This window comes from Danio aesculapii, chromosome 1 (assembly GCF_903798145.1).
Source record: "Danio aesculapii chromosome 1, fDanAes4.1, whole genome shotgun sequence".
Taxonomy (NCBI): domain Eukaryota; kingdom Metazoa; phylum Chordata; class Actinopteri; order Cypriniformes; family Danionidae; genus Danio; species Danio aesculapii.
Genome location: NC_079435.1, coordinates 33,583,578 through 33,606,094, shown reverse-complemented (window position 1 = coordinate 33,606,094; position 22,517 = coordinate 33,583,578). Strand labels below are relative to the sequence as shown.

Below are 22,517 nucleotides of genomic sequence, written 5' to 3'. Positions count from 1 at the left end.
TGCTCTGGCGACGGAGCGATATGCATCCTTTATTGTGGTGTAGCAATGGTCCAAAATTTTATTGCCTCTGGTGGGGCATGTAATGTGCTGTTTGAATTTAGGCAGCTCATGTGTGAGTTTTGCCTGATTAAAGTCCCCAAGTATGATAAAAGCAGAGTCCGGGTGTTGTTGTTCTGTCTCTGTGATCAGATCAGCCAGCTGTTGCAGCGCAGTACTCACTTGTGCTTGCGGTGGAATGTAAACACAGACGAGAATGAACGAGGAAAACTCTCTTGGTGAATAAAACGGCTTACAGTTAATGAAAAGCACTTCCACATCAGGACAGCACATCTTCTTTAACACAGTTACATCCGTACACCACCTTCTGTTGATGTAAAAGCATGTCCCACCACCGCGCGTTTTGCCCGTTGACTCCGTATCGCGATCTGCTCTGTACAGCTGAAAGTCCGGTAGGTTTAATGCGCTGTCCGGAATGGCTTCGTTTAGCCAGGTTTCCGTGAAACACAGGACAGCAGAGTTGTTAAAGTTCTTGTTTTTGCATGTGAGCAGAAGTAGTTCGTCCATTTTGTTAGGAAGAGAGCGGAGATTCGCCAGGTGAATGCTGGGCAGCGCCGTTCTGAAGCCGCGCTGTCTTAGCCTGACGAGCGCGCCGGCTCGCTTCCCACGCTTGCGCGTCTTGTAGCGTTTCCACAATGCGGCTGCTCCGCCGACTACAATGTTCCGCAAAACGCCACAAAAATCAAAATCCAGTTCTTGATTAGTTGGTGTGCACTGCCGAATGTTCAGCAGCTCGTCCCTGGTGTAACTGATCGTGTTTGACAAACATAAAACAGGACAGACTAACAAAAACAGTGCAAACACTGGAGAGCCCCCCGCCGAAGCGGCCATCCGCGGCGCCATCTTGATGAGGTCATAGCAGATAGCTGAAAAAATTTTCATAGCAGGTTTCATAGCAGATAGCTGAAAAAATTTGCTGAAAAAATGATGTGCTCCTTTTTTTCCGGCTCCTCCCTTGTTTTTTCCGTGCTTCACTTTCAGATATAGACGCGCGGTGAGCGCAAGCAAGAAAGCGAAACCGCTCGCTCCTTAGACTGGCTAGTAAAAAAACTACGGGGCACAGGTTAAATCTGCTCCTCTTCTTGGCTTTGTGACTGTTCATCATGACGACGACAAGGTTTGTTTGAGCCCAGGTCGACCATGGCTCGTTATTATATGTATATATAATTCCACTGTAATTTGTCGGCTGTGTATTTTTAACATGACGGGTTTTTTGTTTTCATTCTGGCTTGTTGCATAAGCGAATGACGCCTCTCTGTAAACCAATAGCATTCAGCTCCGCGTCTAGCTCCGCCTTTTTGGTACTCTTTCTCGTGTTTGGTACCCTTTCGTAAGGGTGCCGAAAAAGTGGTACGGTTTGGTTTGGTACGCCTTTTGACAGTGGAAACGGCCATAAAAGCATACCGTACCGTACCACTCAGTGGAAACGGCCCATAAGAACGTAAAGAGGCAAAAGAGTTTAGAGGGAGCCGGGACATCAAGAGAGCGTAAAAGAAGTTCAGTTCCTTAAATAAATTTGCTGATGTCATGAACTCAGGGGTTGATTAGCTAATGGGATGTTGCCTTCTGGCCAGTTGTATGACTCTGTGAAAGGTATGTGCTTGGTGAGTGGTTTTCATAGAGAAGTGTTAAAGATTTTATAATCTCAACATGTGTTACAAGTACAAAAATATAATGCATACAGTTGTTCTCTAAACAACATTCCCAGCTAGAAGGGAACGTTCTCTCAACTTGGGCTAACATTCCCTACAGGTTGTGTTAATGTTTTAAAGAAAACATTTCAATGCAATATCCAATGAATATTCAAAAAATGTTTTGTTTTTTTTTTCCCCCAAAACAATGAACAAAAACATTCTAGCAATGTTTTGAAAATGTTGGTAAGGGGCCAGATTAAACAATATTCTCTTAAAAAACATTTTCACAATGTTTCATAAAACCAAAGTAAGAACATTCTCAGTCACATAAGAGAAATGTTTTAAGAACATCATTGTGATGCGAGATGTGGATAGTTCTAGCAATAAGACATTTGAACAAAGCTAGCAGATTTTATCTGCAACATTTTAAAAACGTTTTAAGATTATTGAAATGGCACCAGATTAAACAATGTTCTCTTAAAAAAACGTTTTCACAATGTTATATAAAAACCAAAGTAACAACATTCTCACAGTCACATTAGAGAAATGTTATAAGAACATTTCTTTTCAATAATGAGACACAAAGACAATTAACATACTAATTTTAACCTGTACTTATTAAAATATATAAAATGTCATGTTCAAAAATTGCAGACAAATAAGTAAAACCTAGTGGTTTAAAAAATAGTGGCAAAGCATACAGATTTGAAGTCACAATTAATTAGTATTTCATACAATTAGTAAAATTTGTATTATGTGTCAGCAAATTATTCTTGTTTTAAATATACCTGCTTTTTTGTTTTCTTTTTTTTTTTTGTTGTTTTATTTGTTACACATGTTATACAATGAGTACAAAAATGTAAGAAAATGCAGTGCTTTAAACTTTCTTTTCACATACAGTAAAATTAAATATTTTAAAAGGTTATAGAGAGTGTTTTGTGTCTGTCATATCGTTACTGAACATTTTGGAAACAAAAAAGAAAACAAACAATGTTATTAACAAACATGTAGAATATTTAGAGAATATTGTCCTGATTTTATAGAAGGCTTTCTGGGAACTAGAACAAAATGAAAAATGTTAGAGTAGAATATTTAAACAATGTTACCATTAAACGGGATTAGAATGTTTTAGATTTACCTTCTTGTGAAAGAATGTTCTGGGAAGTGAAATAAAACAATATAATGAAATGTTATAATAATGTTAATGTATAATGTTGTAGCAACCGTTAAAAAAATCTGTTAAATTTACTGAAAAATACTGGCAGCTGTGGTTGCCAGTAATCAACTATCTTTAACATTTTTACATTCGTAAATTCAGTTTAGAGAATATTTCTGTTAAAAATACATTGCACAACTCTGTATTTTTTGTCAAACACATGTAACCCCTCAAATCCCAGAGCAAAATCCTCACTAGTGTCCTCACTACAGAGGGTTGAACACTCTTGGGTGGGTTGATAATTAAGTGTCTAATTAAAGGAGGATTGAGAATTATTGATGAACAACTGTTAACAAGCAGAATCACTAAAGGAAAGAAAAACAAATAAACAGCCAAAACCGAAGATGAAATCAACTGAAAATAAAACTCTAAATAAAATAATAATTAATAAAAATAAAACAAATTACACAATAAAAATTTTATTTCTCAAGATCTCAGCAGAGATCATTCAACAACACAAACATCAGGAGCTTCACTTATTACTGATTATTGACTTTATTTCTGTCACATGAACAAAAGCGGTTAATGAAATTTCTGTTGTTCATTTGAAGTCACCATGATAAAGGACAGCTTTAGTTGGGCTCTTCAACTATTTGTTCCGACACCAGTTTTGGCTGGTATAATTAATTGTTAATCACACTATTTCTATAGCATGAAATGCCAAAAGTCAAAAACAATAACAAGTCTGATAAGATTAACTTTGATATTAAAACCACCCTCCCTTGCTAGTGAACTTATTGAACGCCTTGTTAGTTATAAATGAGATATGAATACCATATGTCAATGTACATTTACTACTAGACCTACATCAGCCAATGAATGTTTAGCAGGTCTAAATACACCATTTTCAATGAGAATATTTGAGTAACAGCATCACATAAAAACACACAGACACCAACAATTAGTCTTTAAATATCAATAATGGTGACAAACAAAAAATAAAAATCAACCCAAAACAAAACACTCTACTGAAATATTAGCTCCCCCAAAACAACATAAAATAAAGGGAAAAGAAAGAGATTGTATAAACTTTAAGCTGCATATTGTATTCATGCTGCAATGCATGTTTGTACTATGCTGGCACCAAGCATGCATTGCAGCATGAATGAATTAAGCAGCTTTTTTTTAGCAACCATGGTTGAGGTTTATATCCTGATTCTGATTCGTGCTTTTGAGTGAAGGCTAATAGATCGCCCCCTGGGGACAGGCTGCAGTTCCAGTGAAAAAGTCCGCCTCCTCCGTGTTAATGGAGTCTTGAGCCCAAATAAAAAAAAATAATTAAACTTGCAATAAAATGTCCCTTAAGATGGTTTTGGTCAATTAAGGCAGCGGTTACCGTGTTGATATAGGTGCAGATCTTTATTTTTGTAAACTGTATTTTAGCAGTAATTTAATGCTGGGCGTGTCATGGTGATTGACAGCTGTGATTGATAGTTTCTCAAAGCAGACCGTATGAGCTTTGGCAGGAGACTGAAGTGTTATTATTCGATTTCTGTGTTATTTTACCATGATAAAATGAGTTCATCGGTAAACTATAGTTTCTGACATACAGGAGCTGGTGAAACATTGTTTATTCGGTAAGGTCAGGGCTTTTTTCGGGCTTTATTAGTTTGCTGATACACGCCTAACCACCCAGATAGCAAAAAACACTAGAGCCAGTTCCGGTTAGATTCTCGCCTCCCAGAGACTTACCCCTCAGCACGACTCCGTTTGCTGGTCCTACTCTGGTCGGATGCCTATGGACTCACTGCCCGATTCCGGCCCGAGTAAATTGGGCCAGATGCGGCGGCCATAAGCAAGCCGACGCTGCTGCATCCGAGCCGGAATTGGCCCGCGAGTATGTGCGCTGCAGCCCAGAGCAGGCGCGATTGAATCTTCATTATATAAAGCCTCACATTTGTTAACGTTGTTATAACCATTTGTGTTGATATAACAGCAAACGCAGGCTACCATGTAAACGCAAAGTGCAGGCATTGAGTTTAACCTTTGAATAAAATGCATATATATTGCAAATATTCAAATAAAGGACAAAATAAATGAAGTAAACCTGTATTGATTGCACACATATTGAACAAATAATAATAAAATTATTTTTATTATAAAAAGTTTTGTAGTGCACAACAATCAAGAATTTATAAAATTATATAAATATATAAAAACTATAAAACTGCACAATAAGTGACACTATAGCAGCAATTCTCTATGGGTCTGAAATAATAATTAGGAAGACAAAACTAATGTTAGCCAATCTCCACGTTGATCTCCTGTGAGGTTATTTGAACTTGATTTACAGGACTGCCCGATTCCGGCCCGAGTAAATCGGGTCAGATGCGGCCCAATAGTATGATCCTGCACAACTGGAGTGGCTGCACTTTCAGGACCGCATTTTTAGGACCGCATCTTTGGGACCCTGTTTTTTTGTGACATCGCCACCTACTGGATTGGATGACATTATAAAACTGCATTTCTAGGACCGCATTTCTTTTCGGCAGCGCCACCTACTGGATTGGATGGCACGGTGAACTGCATTTCTAGGACCATATTTTAACCATATTTAACAACGCCACATACCGAATTTGATTATATAGCGAAAACTTCAGTTGCAGGACTGGATTCCCAGCGCCACCTACCTGATTGGATGATATAGCGGAGACTTTCAGGAACTTTTTTTTTTTTTCAAATTGTGCTTTTTGATGTAAAACGTACCAGAAGTTAAAGTGTAAAACACCTGTTGTGAGTAACAATTTTAAATTAAAACAAATTAATTTACAGATAAAAAAGAAATTAAAAATGTTTCTTAACTTTACACAAATGAAAAAAATGAGTGCCTTAAAAGACTTGCATTTCTTGAAAAATACTGTATATGGATGAATCCCCTTAGGTTAAACTAATTAGCTCAGTATCAGGACAAATACATTGAAATCAAATGTAATCAGCATATGCAGTAACTAATTTAAAACCAGGTTGTAAAGGATGTAGAGAGACATGACAGAGGATTTATTCAAGAATGTACATTTATTTAGACATCCACACACAACAGCCACAACAGCACAAAAAGCAGCATTCCTTTAGCTCCTGTGAATGAGAGAGGGAGAGAGTATCTATATATATATATATATATATATATATATATATATATATATATATATATATATATATATATATATATATATATTAAAATTATGTATATGAATTCAAAAGTTGAACCATTTGTTATGCAATTAAATTTAAATTAATATTTATTGTAAGTAATAAAAAATTTATTTTACCATGTTTAACTGTAATATATATTTCTGATTTAAACTTATGCACTGTTAGGAGAACCAAAAAGGACACCCAACTGCCAACTGCAAATTTTTAGGTATATAAGAGCAATACCCACCTATTGAATGGTCTCCCTTCCTTCCTCGATTGTTTGTCAATTTTTCGATTAAATTATTCTACTTCACTGAAATAGAGAACAAGCACTGATGGGTAAACGTAAATATCAGTAACAAAAAGTTTCTCTGAGCATTGTGTCAAAATAAATTATATTCTGACATGTAATGATATTTTGTGCCAGAACGGTAAACCTGCTCAGCATCATCTAAAGACAAACCCCTCAAGACCCCCAGAGCATGTATGATGGCCTATGAAAAAATGATTCATTTAAATGAACTAATATGCCACCACTGAACAGCAAATATCATTATACATGGGTCGATAAATGAGTAACACCCCGCATGCAATTTATATACAGTAGATTTTGTAAGTGCATTATTTGGTCTGGCATACCTCTGGAAAAAGAACATCACAGATAAGCTGCACTTCATCTGTAAACCTCAGTTTTGTTGGTGTCCTGTGCAGTACGTCTTTAAGATAAGCAAAGGGATATCTTGCTCTTCCTCACTGTCTATGTAGACAGGCACCTGGAAAGATGCTTGCTTACGCAACCACTTAGAGGGCTTCCCGTTGAGTACACCCTATGGGAAAACAATGGTACAAAAACAAATATTTAGAGAAACGTATTACACTAAAGACAAAGATGGATAAATGTGAAGATCGGTGAAGTACCACCAAATGCTCCTCAGACCCCTTTAACTTTACAATAAAGTCGACAATTCTTTTTTCCTCTGTTGTGGAACAGCCTGAATGTGAAGTGGGATTTTCTCAGAGATAGCACACTTTTTTGGCACCCTGTACACTGGCTGAAGTTTTCCTTGGAGCAAGTTTCTGGCCTCATTGGTCCAGAAGGCAAACCGCTGATTAAAAATAACAAGATTAATCTAAAATACTGCACAGCTTTTCCCTACACTACATTACCTTACAGCTGCATATAGCATGAAACAACTATTGCAAATATTTCCTATTTATCTTAAGATGACGATGACAGTCATTATACTTTATTATACATTATCCAGCAAACACATATGATAACATCCAATGTATGTATATATATATATATATATATATATATATATATATATATATATATATATATATATATATATATATATATATATATATATATATATAAAATGGAAAACAGCACATGAAATTTTTCAAAAGTGTTACAGAGGTGCCATACCCTTCTATTTTGAAGCGTTCCATCAGAAGAAGACACCACCACTTTCGAATTAAAGGCATGTCCATCTGAAAGATGCGTCAAAGTGATGGGGAAAACCTTTAATTCATTATGTGTCCATTTTCTTCAAGATGAAGAGTATACAAACAAACATTTAAAGTGAGAATTTTTTTCTAACATTTTCTCTACATCAGGGGTGTCCAAACTTAGTCCTGGAGGGCCAGTGTCATGCAAATTTTAGTTCCAACCACAATCAAACACGTCTGGGCTAGCTAATCAAGCTCTTGCTAGGCTTTCTAGAAACATCTTTACAGGTGTGTTGAGGCAAGTTGGAGCTAAAATCTGCAGGACACCGGACCTCCAGGACCGTTTAAACACCGCTGCTTTAAACAAACTTACCTCCTGGAATTCAATTGCCACACCGGTTACAGAGCAAATGGTATACTGCAATAGAAAAGATGGAAAAGCTTTTATTCACAGTGTTGACAAAGGCTTGTTTATACTTAGTTAAAAACCTTAGACCTCACCATAAGCATAAAAACCCCACATTCATTACCACAGCTCTGACGTGGCAAGCCCTAAAAGTAACAAAAAAAGATACAGATGAAAGCCACTGTCTATCTCTTGTAGTTATATTTGTTTGAAATAGCCATTTGTTTAGTTACAGCAACATCATGCCCAGTCTTCTCAGTCCAGTTTCCAGGATCAATTTGTTGTGCAAGATTTCTACAAAAAAAGAAAAGAAAAGGATAAGAACGCAGGCTGAGAATATCAGTACAGCCAATAGGAACGTAGGCAAAATATACCAGTACAGCCTATAAGAACATAAGCAAAATACACCAGTACAGCCTATAGGAACGTAGTCAAAATATACCAGTACAGCCTATAAGAACATAAGCAAAATACACCAGTACAGCCTATAGGAACGTAGTCAAAATATATCAGTACAGCCTGTGTACTGTATCATACAGCATGTGTACTGTATCATACAGCATCTCTTCAATTCAGGCAGGGATCTCCCTTGTTGGATCGTTATATGCATCTTGAAAAAGAGAGAGCCTAATAGTTAGTGTATTTGATAATTAAATAGCTGCATACTATGAATAATTTCTTAAGAATTAACAAATAGTTAGTTCATCACTTGCTAAGCATTAAATCTACATTAACAGACATTAGTAAGTAGTTTAAATACAGCTACAGATGCTGTATTCTTTATTTATAATGCAATTCTTTTTTCAATAATGAAGTATTGCATAATTTACATACCAGTTATTTAAGAGTAATTGGTGCTTAAGTGATTAATGAACATGTATACATCTTATTTTTCAGGCATAGAGTAATAGTCACTCTGTAAATTAATAAATCTGGTATTAGCTCAACTTCCTAGTTTTGTGACCTAATCTAAAGTGTGGAATATTTATGATTTGTAGATCTCTTATAAATGACAAGGCTCAGTATCAAATGAAAAATAAATATTTGCTATTTTTAAGTAAGAATAAAATTACTCTACATTTTAAAAATTAAATTTGATAAAATCAAAATATCATTATTTCGCAATATGATAAAACATTTTTAATGTTATGCTGTGGTTTAAACTGTACAGTAATTTTATCTTTAGATTGCAAAGATTTGTTTTTTATTTGATTTTGTAAAGTTTTATTTTTTATTGTTTTGTTTTAATCACTGTCTTCATTTGCTCAAATAATACTTAATTTTGTAATGAAACAAAAATAATGAAATGAAACAAATAATTAACAAATACAAAAAAACAAGCAAGCACATCATAAAGGTGCTATTAATTCAAGAATACAGCCAGCATTTGTAACTGTATTTATAAACTGCTTAACTGTGTCTATTAATGTAGATTTAATGCTAAACAAATAATAAAGTAATAAGTTAATGTTTATTAATGCTTAATAATTTATAGTATGCAGTTTTTATAAAGTGTTACCCAACAGTTTGAGATAACCTCAATGAAAATATTCCTATAGTTTGTTTTCAATTATATTGGCCATCACTTCATATTGGCCAGGTAGATAGACATTAACATGCCTACACAATAAACATAGATATTAACATGTGTAGACATAATACATGATAATAAGACTCTATATGGTCAAGGCTAAAAAATAGTCACATATCGTAACATAACTTTCCACAATTTTTGGCCGAGACCCTTGGAACTGGGGTAAATCGTGCGGGCTAATCGGGCATTTTTGCATAAACTTTGCACAGTATAAAACAGTAACAGTACTAAATTAACACCTACTTTTACAGTTTAAAATAAAACCTAATAGAAAATCGGTACTCACATTATTCTTGCCATCCATGTCGTCCATCTTATTAGAGCATCTATGATCTAATCCGGCAGGTGACGATGTCACAAAAAACTATGGTCCTAAAGATGAGATCCTAAAAGTACGGTCCTGAAAGTGCAGCCACTCCAGTTGTGCAGGATCACCCTTCTCGATGCGGCGGCCATTAGCGAGCCGACGCTGCTGCATCCGAGCCGGAATTGGCCCGCGAGTATGTGCGCTGCAGCCCAGAGCTGGCGCGATTGAATCTTCATTATATAAAGCCTCGCATTTGTTAACGTTGTTATAACCATTTGTGTTGATATAACAGCAAACGCAGGCTACCATGTAAACGCAAAGTGCAGGCATTGAGTTTAACCTTTGAATAAAATGCATATATATTGCAAATATTCAAATAAAGGACAAAATAAATGAAGTAAACCTGTATTGATTGCACACATATTGAACAAATAATAATAAAGTTATTTTTATTATAAAAAGTTTTGTAGTGCACAACAATCAAGAATTTATAAAATTATATAAATATAAATATATAAAAACAATAAAACTGCACAATAAATGACACTATAGCAGCAATTCTCTTTATGGGTCTGAAATAATAATTAGGAAGACAAAACTAATGTTAGCCGATCTCCACGTTGATCTCCTGTGAGGTTATTTGAACTTGATTTACAGGACGTCTCTGCATTTTGAGTTTCGGCATGTTATTGAGTTAATCTACTGAGTTTGATGTTATAAAATATTAATGTTCTAGAAACCGAATTTTTATAAAAACAAATAGAGCTGTAAATGTTATATTATTTATATACATAATTTACTGTTGGCTTTTTATTTGAAAACTCCTACTAAACATTAAAATGAATGTAAATTCCACTTTCCCCGATATAATGAAGGCATCATATAAACCAAATGAAAACGGAATAAAAATAATAATAAACAATACAAGCGAACAATACAATACAAGCTAAGAATAATAAAAATTGCAATGTTGCAGCAGCTGATGCATTAATACTGCAAGGTTTTTTGTACAAATTGATGAATTGCAGGGTTGGGATGTGTAAATAACCTGTTGATATTTAGAAAACTTGCTGTATTTATCTTTTAAACACACGATTTTTTCCACATGGTAAATTGTTATCTATGGTGTGTAGGCTATATTTTGGGTTCTGTTAATTTGCTAATTAAAAATAAAAACCTTTCTAAAAATGTATGTGTTGTTTATAGTTATAGTTCATATTTTACAAGTGATATTTCTACCCCTAAGATAACAAATACCAACAGCCCTGTTATAAGAGAATACTTTTTGTGCTCATATTAGTCTAACTCAGGCTAGAGTATATGAAACCATCACACAGTTTTTCAACCGTATATTATTGCGTGTTTTTAAATGTAAGTGCTCAGATTTACATCAGCGAGCTTTGTTATATCGGTCTTTGTCAGTCTCGTGCGTTTGTTGTGTGACGTCACACCCGCGCCATTTAGGTGGTAACGCTTCCCGAGACAACTTGAGAGACGCATAATAACGCAAGAGAGATCCATGCCCAAAAAAAGGTCAAGCTTTAGAAGTACGAGAAAATAGAGAGTACACGGGACCGCAATAAACTAAACAAAGATGCCAGGAATCGTCATTTTGATAAACTGTCTTACATTCAGGATATAGATCCGTTTAAACTAATTGAAAACGTAATTGGTTTAAAAACTAATTGCTGCCGCCTACCCATTGCTGACATGTCATACTGTATATCATCAATGTCTTAATATAAGTTGTTTCAGTTTAAACACCATTAAACCACAGTAAGTATTTTATATATTTATTGCGGTTTTTCGTTTTATTTCATTAGTTACATCTAATATTTACATTAACAAACTATTGGAAAGATGTTTGTATCCAAAGTATTTTACAAATATGAACAATAAATGTAATGAAAGCAACAGAACAAAACATGTAAATACTATTATGATTTTATGTAGTCAAATACACTGAGTGCACAGAAAACAACAAAAAAACATTAAATAAAATGAATACACACAAATATTAAGATATGTTGAACACAAATACAGATATTATGATGAAAGCTGAAAACCTAACCATTGACTTCCATTGTATTTGTTGGTTTTCCTACTATGGAGTCAATGCTTACAGATTTTCAGCCTTCATCATATCTTTATTAGTGTTAAGAGAAAAAATAACCCCATAGAGGTTTAGAACCACTTGATGGCATATAAATAGTAAGGCACATTAGATTTGTGGGTGAAATATCTATTCAGTTCAAAAGACTGATTGATCTAATGTTTAACTTTGAGCAAAAGCACTAATTTCAGTTCATTAAAGGGTTATTCAGTTCAAGTAATAACTGCTTACCTTGTGTTTTGATGTACCAGTTTTGTCATTGTGAAGAACAATAAATGAGTTAACAACAAATTTTAAGTCATCCTCCATTTATTTACATTTAAACAAATGATGTTTTTATTCAGGCACTGAGGGAAAATACATTTCTGGAGTAATGCATCATATTGTTTACATGAGACAGGATGAAACATCAGCTAAACACACTCATACACACAGTGAAAGAAACAAAGCTCCAAAAATAGGAAGAAATTTGCAAAGAATGTATCAATTAAGCACATAATACATTTATAGACCTGGGCTTTAACTCTTATTGACTACTACAGCTCTTCTACACTACAGTTGGACATTGGTTTGTTGAGCACAACAGACAGTTACAATCCTATGCTGTAATGTGACATCTTCACCTTCACAAGGGAGTATCATGTTGATGGGTCAGTGTTTGTTATTAAGATTTTGTGTGTTTTTTACTGTTTGGTATACTTGAGCATCATTCTTGTCACAAAATCCATCAGACATCCTGTATTCAAGTTCACACAGCAGCTGTCTGATCTCCTCCAACAGGCGGATTACTTCTACACATCTGTCCATACAGAATTTACACTCAGTTTGTCTCGGCTACCTTCTTAGTGTTGTGTGTCTCCTCATCTGTGTCTCACCATCTTCAACCTCACGTGTCTCCTTCTCTGCATGTTGTTCGTCCACATCTTCAGCTGACTGCAGTGTTGGTTTTATTTCCTTCTCTTAGTTTGTATTGCAGAGTGTGCAATGTCTGTCTGTGTAGTATCTGTGTGGCCCAGATGTAGAGATGGTGCTCAGTCTGGGTCAGTTTCCATCATCTCATATGCAGGTTGGCTGGCAATGACAAAGTTAGAAATGGATATACTGCAAAAAATTACACAATGAAAGAATAAGTAAAAACAAATGTACTATAATGCTACATGCTTATGGAAATATGAGCAAACGTGAATTAAATTTTGAACTTTTAAAACATTAACTCCCAGAAAGAACATTTACTGATAATGTACTCATCCCTTTGTCATCCAATATATTTATTTTGATAAACTGCAGTTTTATGAAGCTACAGTCTGAAGGTTTAAATATTTCATGTAATGTTTTCAACAAAAACCTTTATTTGTTTTAGAAAAGAAGTCGAAAATGTACTTTTTGAAAGGGGGTGAGTAAATCAGCAAATGTAAGTTGTAACTAAGATTTCAAAAGTATTTTACCACATTTTAACAATCAATTACTTCACAATCTTAAATCCAAATGCACAAAGTTGATTTGTTAAGATTTAAATGCAGTTCTACCCCCAAAACTAAAGTGTTACATTGAATTAAAATAAGTATTTGAAGCTAAAGCAATGACAATTGTAAAGTTACTTAAATATTCTTATGTCCTTACCTTTGTGAAAATGTCTAGAGCATAAACAGAGATATGCCAGCAAAAGATATATTTTGCGTCTCAATGCAGCAGGCCAGGGCACCCGATGCACCGCTACAGTCTGTCAATATCCTTTCTTCTGAGTGGGAAATTTAATATATCTGTCGTCATGATAATTTGTTTACCTTTTCGATCGCGTGATTTGCTATAAACTTACAGCCCTTAACACAACAAGAACGTAACACTGTATTTACCGACGCTAAACCCATACAACAGCTCACGTTAACTCGGATACAACACAAATGGCGGCTATGTCCCATAATGCAATTTGGTGTTTACGAGGGTGACGTCACCTGACAAAGACCGATAGTGCAGATACCGGTGTTGTGTCGGGGGGCGTTTCAAGATGGCACTCTAACAACAAGTAAATCGATGTGCTCCGTAAACTCAAACATTGTAAGCGGCTAGTAGTGTTATTAGTTGAAAGCTAATTTACTCTGTGTAACGAGACAATATTATATAAATACTACAGGACTACTTTGTGTCCGTGATAAGATGGGTAAATCGGAGAAAAGGAAGAACAAAAATGTATCTCTGGGGACAGCTAACTCTGCTAATGTTAGCAGTAACGTGAGTGAAACGATGGGAGCCTCGTGTAGTTATGAAACGGAAAAATTACACAATTATTCAAAAATAAGTGTGGACTTTGACGAATTTATGATGTGTGAGGAAGAATTCCCAGCACTTCCAGAAACTCCATGCAAATCACCTGCTACAAAACAACGGAAAATTGAAAGTTCGGAGGTTGCCATTCTCTCAACTCGGAGCTCTTTCTCAGTTAATAAACACCCGTTCTGATGCTTTAGAAAATGTGATCGGAGAAAACACAAGAGCGATCACCTCCATTAAGGAGGTAATTAATGAAAATACAAAGCAAATTACAAGTGTGAAAGAAGCTATCGAATTTGTGAGTGCTGAGGTTAACCATCTGAAAAACAAGTATGGAGTGATGGAATCCACACTGAGTAAAGTAGAGAAAACGTACATGGGACATGACCGAAGGATCTCACAGTTAGAAAGTTACTCGCGGAGATGGAATCTGAGGCTCCACGGCACTCCGGAAAATGAAAGAGAGGATGTTCGTGAAAGGGTTATAGATGTTTGTCAGCATCTCTTACCTGAGGACAAGGCGCCGTCGACACTGTGCACCGATTAGGTCGCAAGCAACCAAACAAGAACAGAGGAATCATTCTGCAATTTGCTTCCCGTTTCTATCGCGATGCTGTTTGGCGTGCAGCAAAGGACTCTGCCTTTTTGCGCGAAAATAACATCAAAATATCAGAAGACTTGTCCCTTGCAGATAAAGAAAGAAGAAACAAACTATGGCCAGCAGTGGAGAAAGCAAGAAAAGATAATAAACGAGCCTACTTTATTGGAAGTAGGGCTTTCGTAGAGGGAAACGAAATATTTCCTCCAGGTTAAGACTTTACATCGGAAGGTGTGTGATGTTAATAAGTTGCTATAAAAAAATAAATAAAAATACTTGTTTGTGAAATTGATGGCCTTTTCAGGATAATTAAAACTGATTCAATTTTTTATTTAGCTAATTTCTTAATTTTACCTAGTTAAGCCAATAGCAAAAGGGACATTTACATCAAAGGCCTCAATTTGGAATTTTGACTTCACAATTTTATATTTATATTTTTTTACTCTTGTATTAACACACCTGGAAAAATTTGGTTACTGATTATAATCTATAGACATTTTATGGGCTATAGTAAAACTGTTCAATTTAGTAGCTCCTATACTTTAGTAATTGAATTTGAATTACAAAACAAAATGCTGTTTGTTTATATTAAGAAAATCTGTGTTCTTTGGTGTAAATTTATGTTCATTGGTTTACACTACATTTATATAGTTTATATAGAGTTTGCAGTTCTCATCGTTCTTAATGTAGCTTTGCAAATCCTTCTTTGAGACCTGATAATCTAGTTAGGTTATATCTTCTTTGTTATGTCTCTTTCTATAGTTTCTTTTAATACACGAGGGTTAAGAAATACTCTAAAAAGAAAAGCTATATTTTTGTATATGAAAAAAAAAACTCAAATCTTTATTTAAAAACTTTCATAGAACGATTCTCGTTAGTTGATAATTGGAGAGACACTCATCCTTCTCAAAAATGTTTCACATGGGGAAATAACTCTCTTTCCAGACAATCCCGTATTGATTTGTGGCTTATCTCAAGAGACTTAAATAATGCTAATTCAGACATTATTCCATCACCCTTTTCTGATCACAAATGCATCTCGATATCTATTCCTTTTTCAGATACTGCTAACTTATGTAGAATCAATTCTTACTGGAAAATTAATTGTTCTTTGCTTAACCATAAAGAAGTAAATGAAAAAATTGAATTTATAATTTGCAAGTACTGGAAAAAAGCAAACGAGGAAAATGTTTTTGGAAAGAATTGGGAGTTAGCAAAATATGAAATCGGAAAGTTTTTAAGAACGTTTAGCAGTAAATTAGCGAAAAAAAGAAAAGAAAATGAAAGTATTATAATGTGCAAAATTTCTCATTTTCTATCTAAAACCGTTTTGTCTGATAGTGAAAAGGTTGAATTTACCCGTTATCAAAATAAATTAGATGAAATTTATCAGAAAAAAAGCAGAGGGAGCATTTATTAGATCACAGAAAAGATGGCTGGAAGAAGGTGAGCAAAATTCTTCTTATTTTTTTAGATTGGAAAAGCAACAACAGCAAGAAAATCTAATTGAAAAACGTATGATTAATCAATCGATATGTGAAGAACAGAAGACTATTGCTAATTTTTGTGCCAAGTTTAATAGTGACTTGTACACCTCTAAATTTAATAAACAAAATGCTTTAGATTTTTTCGAATCATTATTTTGCATAAAAAATTGAAGAATGCTGATCAGGCTTTTTGTGAGGCTCCAATTACATTAACAGAAGTTGAAGAAGCAATTAAATCATTAAAACTGAATAAATCTTCAGGCACTGATGGTTTTATTTCAGAATTTTACCATATGTTTAGTAAAAATATTGCTCCCTTCTTATTAAGTGTTTATAAGGAAAGTACAAATAATTCCTTTCTCTCACCTACTTTATGCCAAGGTTTGATTACGCTTATCCCCAAACCAAATAAAGATCAAAACTTTTTAGATAATTGGCGTCCAATAACTTTGTTAAACAATGACTACAAAATAATTGCCATAGTTTTAGCTAAAAGATTAAAAGTAATTTTACCTTCTATTATTGATGAAACTCAGTCAGGCTTTATGCCAAATAGACATATATCTAATAACATAAGATTCATTTTAGATATCCTAGACTATTCTGATATGATTGATGGTGACAGTTTAATATTTTTTTTGGACTATTATAAAGCCTTTGACACTTTAGAGCATGGTTTTTTATTTCAAGCTCTTAAAGAAATTGGGTTTGGTGTTACTTTTTGTAAAATGGTTAAAATGTTATATAAAAATGCAAATAGTTCTATTAAGTTAAGCAGTGGTACTTCCCCAAGGTTTTTTTTTACATCGTGGAGTAAGGCAGGGATGCCCAGTATCACCTTATTTGTTTCTAGTTGCAGTGCAGTTTCTTTATTTACATATTAAAAGGAGTAATTTAAAAGGAATTACTATTGGAAGTACAGATTTGATTATAAGTCAACTAGCAGATGACACAACATTGTTTTTAAAAGATTCATCTCAAGTGGCGGCTGCTTTAAATACTCTGCAAACATTTTCCAATGCGTCTGGTTTAAATCTTAATTTAAATAAATGTGAATTACTTCCCATAAAAAAATTGTTGTGTTTCCTCAATTTGTGGAGTAGCTGTTAAAAACTCAGTATCTTACCTTTGCATAAATATAACTAACGGTAAAAATAGATGTGATGATAACTTTAATCCAATCATTGCAAAAACTAAAAGAAAACTGAATAGTTGGCTTCAAAGAGATCTGCCTATTAAAGGAAGAATTTTGCTCACCAAAGCGGAGGGCCTGTCTTGTCTTTCTTATGCAGCTCAATCTCTGTATGTAGATAAGCCTACATGTAAACTAATTGATAAAACTTCAACAGACTTTGTCTGGAAAAATAAATGCCACTATATGAAAAAGACTGTTATAATAAATTCATATAATAAAGGTGGTCTTAACTGTATTGATTTCTGTTCTTCAAATTATACTTTAAAAATTAATTGGCTTAACCAATATCTAAATAAAGATATATTTTTATAAAAGAATATTTTTCCAAAACGGATATTTTCTTTTGTTGGAGGCATTAAGTTTTTATTAATGTGTAATTATAATATAACCAAAATTCCTGTTAAACTTTCAAATTTTCATCAACAAGTACTTCTGGCTTGGACTTTAATTTATAAACACAACTTTACTCCTCACACATTTTCTATTTGGAATAACCAAAATATTTTATATAAAAATAATATTTTTTTTTTGTGAATAGTTTAACAACGGTTTGCTTTTAGTTAATCAGTTATTTAATAACAGAGGTTTTTTAATGAATTACTTTGAATTTATTTCTGCATATAATATACCAGTAAGTCCAAAAAAATTTGCCATTGTTATGGGAGCTATATCATCAGGAATTACTATGCTCTTTAAAAATAACAATCATCTCCCTCCTAAAAAAGCGTACCTTTCTGAGCCGACAGAAACGTTTATAGGTAAAATTTGTTTTTCTAACAAAAAAGATAGAAATTACAAAATTAGATCTCTGTTTATTGAAAAAGTTGTTACATTGTCCCTGTAACCTCTTATTGGAATATTATATATAGAGATCTGATAAGGGAAAAAATATGGTCTTTGCAACAAAAATATTTCCTCACCAACAAAGTCAAAGAAGTGTCTTTTAAATTGATCAACAAATTTTATCCTATAAAACTATTTTTGAAAGTTTCATTCTAATATGTAAAATGTTCATTTTGTCAATTTCATACTGAAACTGTTTTGAATTTATTTTGGGAGTGTAATTATGCTGTTCAATTTTGGAAACGTATTGGCTCATTTATTAATGATAATATACAACAAGATGTTTCTGTTACTTTTAAAGAAATCATTTTTGGTTCTGCCTCTACTAAAAGAAATGCTTGTTTTGTTATAAATTTAAATTTTTTTTCTTTGTAAATTCCATATCCACAAATGCAAATTTACTAATACCAAACCATATTTTCCTGTTTTTTTTTTGCAAGAATTTAGTCATTATATTCATTTAATTTCATTATCTAAAAATAAGAAAGCAACCAGAGCTATTTCATTTTGTAATGACTTTAATTTATGTACTGTTATTGACTCTTAAATGTCTGACCCTCAAGTTTATATCATGTTCTTTATTTTTTATTTTTTTCTTCTTTCTCTCTCTCTCTCTTGTATCTTTTTCATTGACAATGTAATTCATATTCTGTATTATTGTAAACAAATATTGGAACAAACTTGTCAACTGTTTTTTTTTTTTTTTTTGCAAAAAAAAAAAAAAAAAAAAAAATACCGGTGTTGTGCCGAAATCTGTGACCCGTCGAAAACTGTGACCAGAGGGCGCTGTTCAGTAAAAATTTCACTCGGGAACGTGCCTATCGCTCATGCACGCGACCGTGAATGCGCAGACACTGAAATCAAGCGATCAGCGTCGAGCGGCCGAGCGGTGCTGTAAAAGGATGTTTTAAATCCTGGGATTCAGAAAACAGGTTCAAGGAAGAACTTTAAAGTAGTCCTGATATGTTGACCATCCAAATTCTTGTAAAGAAGAAATAAAATAAAAAAAATTATGTCGCTGTTGTTTCTTGAGACTCGTAGTTTGTAGGTTTCGTTATGAAATAGTTTATGTATTCCAGATTCAAACTAGATATTAAAGTTTGAGGACAAACTTTATGGTGGCTTGAAAAGCCGAGTCTGAATTAGCATGTTACTAGCATGAATTAGCAAGTAACTAGCATGATTCTAACATAAATTAGCATGTAACTAGCATGATTCTAGCATGAATTAGCATGTTACTAGCATGTTTCTAGCATGAATTAGCATGATTCTAGCATGAATTAGCATGTTACTAGCATGTTTCTAGCATGAATTAGCATGTTACTAGCATGATTCTAGCATGAATTAGCATGTTTCTAGCATGAATTAGCATGTTACTAGCATGATTCTAGCATGAATTGTCATGTTACTAGCATGATTCTAGCATGAATTAGCATGTTACTAGCATGATTCTAGCATGAATTAGCATGTTACTAGCATGATTCTAGCATGAATTAGCATGTTACTAGCATGATTCTAGCATGAATTAGCATGTAACTAGCATGAATTAGCATGTTATTAGCATGATTCTAGCATGAATTAGCATGTTACTAGCATGATTCTAGCATGAATTAGCATGTTACTAGCATGTTTCTAGCATGAATTAGCATGTTACTAGCATGATTCTAGCATGAATTAGCATGTTACTAGCATGATTCTAGCATGAATTAGCATTTTACTAGCATGATTCTAGCATGAAGTAGCATGTTACTAGCATGATTCTAGCATGGATTAGCATGTTACTAGCATGTTTCTAGCATGAATTAGCATGTTACTAGCATGATTCTAGCATGAATTAGCATGTTACTAGCATGATTCTAGCATGAATTAGCATTTTACTAGCATGATTCTAGCATGAATTAGCATGTTACTAGCATGATTCTAGCATGAATTAGCATGTTATTAGCATGATTCTAGCATGGATTAGCATGTTACTAGCATGATTCTAGTATGAATTAGCATGTTACTAGCATGATTCTAGTATGAATTAGCATGTTACTAGCATGATTCTAGCATGGATTAGCATGTAACTAGCATGATTCTAGCATGAATTAGCATGTTACTAGCATGTTTCTAGCATGAATTAGCATGTTATTAGCATGATTCTAGCATGAATTAGCATGTTACTAGCATGATTCTAGCATGAATTAGCATGTTACTAGCATGTTTCTAGCATGAATTAGCATGTTACTAGCATGATTCTAGCATGAATTAGCATGTTACTAGCATGTTTCTATCATTAATTAGCATGTTACTAGCATGTTTCTAGCATGAATTAGCATGTTATTAGCATGATTCTAGCATGAATTAGCATGTTTCTAGCATGAATTAGCATGTTATTAGCATGATTCTAGCATGAATTAGCATGTTACTAGCATGATTCTAGCATGAATTAGCATGTTACTAGCATGTTTCTAGCATGAATTAGCATGTTACTAGCATGATTCTAGCATGAATTAGCATGTTATTAGCATGATTCTAGCATGAATTAGCATGTTACTAGCATGATTCTACCATGAATTAGCATGTTACTAGCATGTTTCTAGCATGAATTAGCATGTTACTAGCATGATTGTAGCATGTTACTAGCATGTTTCTAGCATGAATTAGCATGTTTCTAGCATGAATTAGCATGTTGTTAGCATGATTCTAGCATGAATTAGCATGTTTCTAACATGGATTAGCATGTAACTAGCATGATTCTAGCATTAATTAGCATGTAACTAGCATGTTACTAACATGATTCTAGCATGAATCAGCTTGTTTCTAGCATGAATTAGCATGTTGTTAGCATGATTCTAGCATGAATTAGCATGTTATTAGCATGACTAGCATGTCACTATCGTGTTGCTAGCACCTTTCTAGCAAGATTAGCATGTCAGTAGGAAGTTTAAACTGTTAGCGTGTGTTAGAATAGCTAGTCACAGTCTCTGGGACAGTTGCTAGGGTGCTGAAATTGGTTGCTAGGGAGTGGCTAGTAAGTTTAAAGGTAATCAGTGATTGGCTGCTGGCTAGACTGAGTTGAATGAGGCCAGACTCTAGTCTGTAGGACAGTCTGATGCAGAGTTATGAGCTCACAAAGGTTGATCCAATGTTAAGTAAATGGGAGTCTTTTACAATGGAAGTCTATGGGACAGTTGCTAGGGTGCTGTAACTGGTTGCTAGGGAGTGGCTAGTAAGTTAAAAAGTCATCAGTTATTGGCTGCTGGCTAGACTGAGTTAAATGAGTCCAGTTAGAAAACTGTAGGACAGTCTGATGCAGAGTTATGAGCTCACAAAGTTTGACCCAATGTTAAGTCAATGGGACTTTTGGGATTTTTCTGGGTCGTTTTTCGGAAAACCCAAGGTCGGATCAGTTAGAAAAGATATAGCAACCCGAGTCAGACCAGTTTGAAGGTTTGACGAAAGTTTGAAGTATGTAGCTTGAAAGGCCTAGGAGGAGATACACTTAGAAATTAGTCTCAGAAGAAGAAGAAGAAGAAGAATAACTAGACTAGATATTAAAGTTTGAGGACAAACTTTATGGTGGCTTGAAAAGCCGAGTCTGAATTAGCATGTTACTAGCATGAATTAGCAAGTAACTAGCATGATTCTAACATAAATTAGCATGTAACTAGCATGATTCTAGCATGAATTAGCATGTTACTAACATGTTTCTAGCATGAATTAGCATGTTACTAGCATGTTTCTAGCATGAATTAGCATGATTCTAGCATGAATTAGCATGTTACTAGCATATTTCTAGCATGAGTTAGCATGTTACTAGCATGTTTCTAGCATGAATTAGCATGTTACTAGCATGATTCTAGCATGAATTAGCATGTTACTAGCATGTTTCTAGCATGAATTAGCATGTTACTAGCATGTTTCTAGCAGGATTTAGCATGTTAGCATGATTCTAGCATGAATTAGCATGTTTCTAGCATGAATTAGCATGTTATTAGCATGATTCTAGCATGAATTAGCATGTTACTAGCATGATTCTAGCATGAATTAGCATGTTACTAGCATGTTTCTAGCATGAATTAGCATGTTACTAGCATGATTCTAGCATGAATTAGCATGTTATTAGCATGATTCTAGCATGAATTAGCATGTTATTAGCATGATTCTAGCATGAATTAGCATGTTACTAGCATGATTCCTGCATGAATTAGCATGTTACTAGCA

General features: G+C 34.1%; 1 long non-coding RNA gene across 1 annotated transcript; it reads right to left on the bottom strand.

The window, feature by feature from the left end:
- Nucleotides 1–6,477: 6,477 nt before the first annotated feature.
- On the bottom strand, nt 6,478–7,049 carry LOC130245288 (uncharacterized). The gene is made up of 3 exons (XR_008839324.1): nt 6,961–7,049; nt 6,682–6,869; nt 6,478–6,536 (listed from the first exon to the last, which is right to left on the bottom strand). It is a non-coding gene; the product is annotated as an uncharacterized LOC130245288 (long non-coding RNA).
- Nucleotides 7,050–22,517: the final 15,468 nt, after the last annotated feature.